Source organism: Nicotiana tomentosiformis, chromosome 12 (assembly GCF_000390325.3).
Source record: "Nicotiana tomentosiformis chromosome 12, ASM39032v3, whole genome shotgun sequence".
Classification (NCBI taxonomy): Eukaryota; Viridiplantae; Streptophyta; class Magnoliopsida; order Solanales; family Solanaceae; genus Nicotiana; species Nicotiana tomentosiformis.
Genome location: NC_090823.1, coordinates 132283059 through 132290127, shown reverse-complemented (window position 1 = coordinate 132290127; position 7069 = coordinate 132283059).

Here is a 7069-nt window from a genome sequence, read left to right as displayed (position 1 = left end):
AACGGGGTTCTAAAAGTTAAAATGACCGGTTGAGTCACTACAGTATGCTTGTTGTCTTATAATTTTATATTAATTGTTACATTAATTGGGAAAATTTCTTCTATAGAATTGATTATAATGAATATATTGGAGGATCTGGTTGCACGCCGCAACAGAATTAATTATAATGAATATATTGGAGGATCGGGTTGCACGCCGCAATAGATTTATTAAAAGTCCATATTGGAGGATCGGGTTGGACGCCGCAATAAACTTATTTAAAAGTCGACATACATATATATATATATTGGGGGATCGGGTTGCACGCCGCAACAAACTTGACTAAAATGAATATATTGAAGGAGCGGGTTGCACGCCGCAACAGAATCGAATGTGAATATATTGTGAGAGCGGGTTGCACGCTGCAACAGAATTGAATGTGAATATATTGTGAGAGCGGGTTGCACGCTGCAACAGAATTGATGGAAATGATAATTGGTTATGACTGTTGAGTTGGCTTCAATTATTATAAATGAGTTACCTGATTTATTTCTATTATTGTTGTTATTACTAATATTGTGTACAGGTAATGTAAGTGACCCGCCTTAGCCTCATCACTACTTCGTCGAGGCTAGGCTCACCATTTACCAGTACATGGGGTCGGTTGTACTGATACTACACTATTGCACTTCTTGTGCAGATTTTGGAGTTGGTCCCAGTGGCGTACCATAGACTTGCTCGGATTTCAACTACCAGAGGAGACTTGAAGTATAACTGCATGGCGTCCGCAGTTCTGAAGTCCCCGTCTATTTTACTTTAGCTGTGTATTTATTTTCAGACAGCTTTATTTTATTCAGATCTTTATTTGTATTCATTCTAGAAGCTCGTGCACTTGTGACACCAATTCTGGGATGGTATTTAAACACCGTTATATTTATGGATTATTCACTATATTTAAAATTTTGCTTTCGCATTTGTTTCTTTGTTATTAATAAATTAAAAATTATTTTAAAAATGGATAATATTATTCTAACGTTGGCTTTCCTAGCAAGTGAAATATTAGGCGCCATCACGGTCCTAAGGTTGGGAATTTTGGGTCGTAACAAGCGATTTCGGTCGGCAGTAAAAAATTTGATATCGGGGTCGGAATGAATTTTCGGAAATTAGAGTAGGTTCGTGGTGTCATTTGTAGCGTGTGTGTAAAATCTGAGGTTATTCGGACGTGGTTTGGTAGGTTTTGACGTCGTTTGTGAAATTCGGAAGTTTAGAAGTCCTTAGGCTTGAATCCGAGGGTAATTTGGTGTTTTGATGTTGTTTTGAGTGTTTCGAAGGTTTGAACAAATTTGTATGTTGTTGTATGACTTGTTGGTATGTTTGGTTGAGGTCCCGAGAGGTTCGGGGTGATTCCGGGTGGTTATCGGATTGTTTGAAGTTGAAAAAATGCAGCTGAAGCTGCTGCTACTAGTATTTCCGCACCTGCAGAAGGGGAGCCACAGGTGCGAGGGCGTAGAAGCTCTTGGAGAAGTCGAAGATGCGGGCAAGGCTAAGGTGGGCTGGAAGCGCATCTGCGAGCCCGCAGGTGCGAGACCTGGGACGCAGATGCAGAAGGGAGGAAAATGACTGGCTTCGCAGATGCGGAGAATTATGCGCAGGTGCGCAAGCGCAGGTGCGAAAAGTTGGCCGCAAATACGGAACCTGGGATCTTGAGTGAGTTCCGCACCTGCGATGGAAATTCCGCAGGTGCGGCATCGCAGAAGCGGAAAAAGGGGCCGCAGGTGCGATATTGCTGGGCAGAAAAGCACCAGCTCGAGGTTTTGTCTTTCATTTTTTATTTTGAACTTGAGAAACTCGAGAGAGAGGTGAGTTTTCGAACGTTTTCAAGGAGCAACGTTGGGGGTAAGTGATTCTAACCCATAATGGTATAAATTTCGTGAATATATGGCTTTGTTCATCATTTAATTAGTAGGATGTTTGAAGTGAAATAAGGGGTTAGGGCTTGGGATTTTGGAGAATTTAATTTAAGGATTTGAGGGACCAAATGATGTTGGATTTTGATAAATTTCATATGTATGGACTCTTGAGTGAATGAGCTTTTGGGTTTTGTGACTTTTGTTGGTTTCGAGACGTGGGCCTGGGGGCCGGGTTTGAGTGAATTTCGGGATTTGACCTATAAATTAGTATTTTCCTTGTGGGATTCATTCCTTTAGCTCATATTGATCGTATTTTATTGTTCGTTGCTAGATTCTGGTCATTTGGAGGCCGGTTCGAGAGGAAAGGGCATTTCGGAGTAGGAGTTCTACGCGGTTGAGGTAAGTAACAGTTTTAAATCTGGTCCTAAAGGTATGAAACCCCGAATTTTTATGTTATGTGATTACTTTGGAGGTGACACACATGCTAGGTAATGGGCGTATGGGCGTACACCGAGGGGGATTGTGACTTGGTCCGTCCCGTGAAAACTGTAAAATTGAATAATTTATTAATAGCTATGTCTCTCTATGTGTTGGAGAAATTTGACTAGAAACCATGTTTAGGCTATATGTTGGTACTGTTGAGACCCACATAGGTCGTGTACATGTTGAACTATCTGCTTAATTATTGTTTGCACTCAGTTACAATTTACTTGTTATTTTATCTCAGTCTTTATTGTTCATTATTGATGCATCATATTATTATTGTTTGGGCTGATATTTCTGAGAGCCCGAGAGACTAGAGAGATTTATGACTGAGCAAGGCCGAGGGCCTGAATGTGAGATATATTATTATAGCACGTGAGTTGTCCGTACAGCACGTGAGTTGTCCGTGCGGATCCGGATATGATATTATAGCACGTGAGTTATCCGTGCAGTACATGAGTTGTCTGTGCTTATAACGCTTGGGTTGTAGGAGCCCCTCATGAGTATGAACACCCCCGGTGAGTGCGGGTACCCATTGAGTGTGAGTGCTGAGGGATGAGAGCCGAGTGATTGAGCTGTTGTGACGAGTGGAGTGACTGTTGCCTTAGAGGCTGTACTTGCTTTCATTTGTCATTGCACTTAGTTGCTATCTGCCATTGTTGTAAAATTCTCTGAAAGATTTTATATCCGGATTACATGAACTTGAACTGTATAAATTGATTTGACTTAAACTGCTGAATTTGAAAGCATATCTATTCTCTGTTAGAATTATTGAAAATAGACTATAACTGTGTAGCTCGTCATTATCTTCAGTTCCTTAGTTATTATTGTTACTTGCTGAGTTGGTTGTACTCATGCTACACCCTGCACTTCATGTGCAGATCCAGGTGTGTTTGATCACGGAGGTCGTTGAGTTCGGACGCGATCGAGTACCGGAGACTACGAGGTAGTTGCCAGCGTCCGCAGGACCTTGTCTCTCATTCTATATTTCTTTCTGTCTTGTATTGATACTTAGGCACTGGTTGTATTAGTTTGTTTGTCTAGATGCTCATGACTTAGTGACAACCCGATGTTTGGGGCTAGTTTCCGCATCTGATTCTATATTGAGTTCAACTTTGATTTTTATGAAAAATTCCTGACATGAATAAGTTTTAAACTACCTTTTCCATTGAGTTACTTGAATATTTTGGGAACATCGGCTTGCCTAGTACCATCGATAGGCGCCATCACGACATATTAGGTTTGGGGTCGTGACATATAATAGAGGCATATGAGACTTGTACTCTATCATGTTTTAGCAAGAATATTAGGATTTTCTATTAAATTCATTGAAAGTGGCCTCTCTCTTTGTTACATGTATAGAAAATATCATTCGGAGTGTCCCACAACAGCTCTATCTCTCTATTTTAAGCTGTAATTGAGAAAACTTTAGTGCCATGAAGAAATTTACAAAACAAATAATCTATTTTAGATTTTCATGAATCTTGTTTTACTTCTACTTCTTCAAAATAATATGAACCAGTAACTTCAATATTGAATTTTAATCATAACCCTAATATCCCGTACTTTAAATATTTTAAGTGCCTGGGCAACCTAAATCATATTGTTAGCAATTGGAATGCCCAAATCATTCACATTTTATGCCCAATTAAAGCATCTCTGTCTCAATGTTATAATAATTTTTAGGTATACTAGTCTCAAGGTACGTGCGATGCGCGTGTACCTCGTATCGATGAGTATTAATTTATTTAAAATTTATGCTTGAGTTATAAAATAAAAGTGTAAGTTTATGAGGATGATCATGAATGTTGATAGTGTATAACTAACTTATTCAAGAAAGAAACTGTCTCATAAAAATTTTCAATCATTAGTCAATAATTCAATTTATAACTTGTTCCCACTTTATAATGTCATAATTTCAATTTCACAAGTTATTATGCTTCCTTTCAAATTTGAGAGATAACAGATTACTCTTGAAAACCTATATAATACTGAAGGGTAGTATTTAAAATATATCAGTATGTAACTAATAATTTACTAATGTCAAATGAATACAAAAACCAAAGGGCAATAAAAATAAAATAAAAACACTAAAAAAGGATACTAAAGCAAGCTAATAAAGGAAAGGAGTACAAATGTAATATGAAAAATATTTTAGTGCATATATAAAGTTCAAAGTTAGCTTGGAAGGAATTTATATGATTATTATACACTATTCAAATAAGAACAAAATTTACAGAAGATTAAATTTTAATTAATTCTGGATAAATTTTAATTAATTTCAAAATCTTAAATATAAGGACTTAATTCAAATACGGAGATTTTAATAAACAAAATTTTAGTTAAGCTCAAGATATTATGGAGTAAATATAAAGAAAAACAACATTAAAGAATTATAGTTATTTTGCAATAAAAATTTTATGCTCAGAGATTTTTTTTTACGTGTCTTTTTGACAAGTAAGCTAACGTTTAGCCTTAATTGTTTTCTAATTTTCAGTACTACCAATTATACTTGTGTTACCTACCTCAATTAGGAAAGAATTTATGAAAGGTAAATCTTAAGTGATTTTAGTGTCTTAAATATTAAGAATCTATAATAATATTTTAAACAAGAAAAGATTTAATATTCAAAGTTTAGTTGATTTTAAAGTTCTAAATATTAGGAAAATAACTTAAATTACAATTTTGTCCAATGTAAAATCTGTTTTTAAAGGGTAAAAAAGGCGAACGACATTTCGTTAAGGGCTTTCGTGATTTTAATATAGTATATATTTAAAGGGTAAAAAAGGCGAACGACATTTCGTTAAGGGCTTTCGTGATTTTAATATAGTATATATTTAAAGGGTAAAAAAATATATATATATATAATCCACATATAAAGTACTTCATTTATATTATTTTTATATCACAAGATAATTACAATGTATTATTGTAAGTTTTATTCATGTCTTACAAGGGTAAAAATAATATTCCAAACCATATCATGCATGTAAGACACAATAATTATGAGATCATGGCCATTATCCTAATGTTTACAAATATTAAATTGTATAACTCATAGATGATTGATAAATGTAATGTAAAGGTAGTATAACCTGATTTTATCACTTTCTTCCTCGTAATCCATTGCTTCGGTGCAGTTGTTTTTGCTATGCACTTTATATCTTTGACCATTAATATATGGATGCACCATTGAAAAGATTTGAGAACCAAAGAGTTCATCCACGTTGCTTTTAACACATTTTCTCCTCTGATCTGCTAGCGACGTAGCTTGTTAGTGCACGCTTAAAAGATGGTCTAATTATATACATAATCCATATAAACCCAATGCATCTCTTTTCTTAATGCTTACTCTAATCAACACTCATTCTTGTGAATACTTCATAAACGATTCAATCTAGTATGTATTCGAATTATGCTTACATAATCTATTCATCATAATGCAATTAAAAAGTTGATAATAAAAATTTAAGCATAATCTACTGTATATTTGAGAATAAAATAATTAAACTAAATATTGAATTATATTCTAAGATCTTTTTGAATATTTGGATCTGTCACGACCCAAAATCCAAAAAAGATCGTGATGGCGCCGGACACCACTGTCAGGCAAGCCAAGCATAATCAATTAACTTAATTACTTATTTTAATATTTTTGAAATAAAAAAATTTCTTCAATGAAATTGTAAAGATAAAACTCATAGAGTAAATGATAAATATTTCTAGAAACTTAATTTTTAAACAATTCACAATCATTCCCAAAACCCGGTGTCACAAGTGCATGAGCATTTTCTAGGGAATTAAAAATAAAATACAGCATCTGTCAAGAATACAAATTAGACAGAAAATATAATAACTCTGAAGGAGACTCTGTTAGCTGCAGATCGTAATATAGAATGCAGCTTACCTATGTCCCCACAATTATTAACCACACCTCTACGCCCACAAGGCCGCTATACATATATGTACCAGCACAATAAAATGTGCAGCAAGTGCAGTATGAGTATAAAAACAACGTGTACCTAGTAAGTATCAAGCCTAATCTCGAAGTGGTAGAGACGAGATAGCCGACTTTGACACTCACTATGGGTCAATAATAAAAATTGGAATAAATTATAATTATTCAAATCAGCATGGTTCACAGAGTTAACAATAATTTTATTCAATTAGGAGAAATAATAAGAATCCTTCAAATGCAATAATTTTTTAATTTATTAATTAAATTATGGAATTTCAATAAAACTTCCAATTTAACAAATAGCTTTATATGCTGCAATTCAATTTCAATAAATTTTTCAATTTATCAATTAGTCTCATTTATAGGAATAACAATAATTCCTTAACAAGCAGGAATGATAATTCATTAAATTAAAATTTTTAATTTATCAATTTATCAATTAGCTTCGCAAGCTGAAATAAACTATTAAGGTATCGTGTAATTATTATTATTAAGCACGATTTCTGCCGAGGACGTACGACCCGATCCAGAGTGTCGTGCACATTGCCAAGGGACGTGCGGCGCGATCCATAGATGCATCTATCCTGCCGAGGCATTCGACCCGCTCCACAAGAAAGAAGGACATTTTCTTATGTACCTCCGGAAGGAGAGTATATTTATTATGAGATAAATTCGGGAGGAGAACAATTTTTTTTAATAATTAATTAATTTAAACAAAAAATCAAGCATATGAGATTTT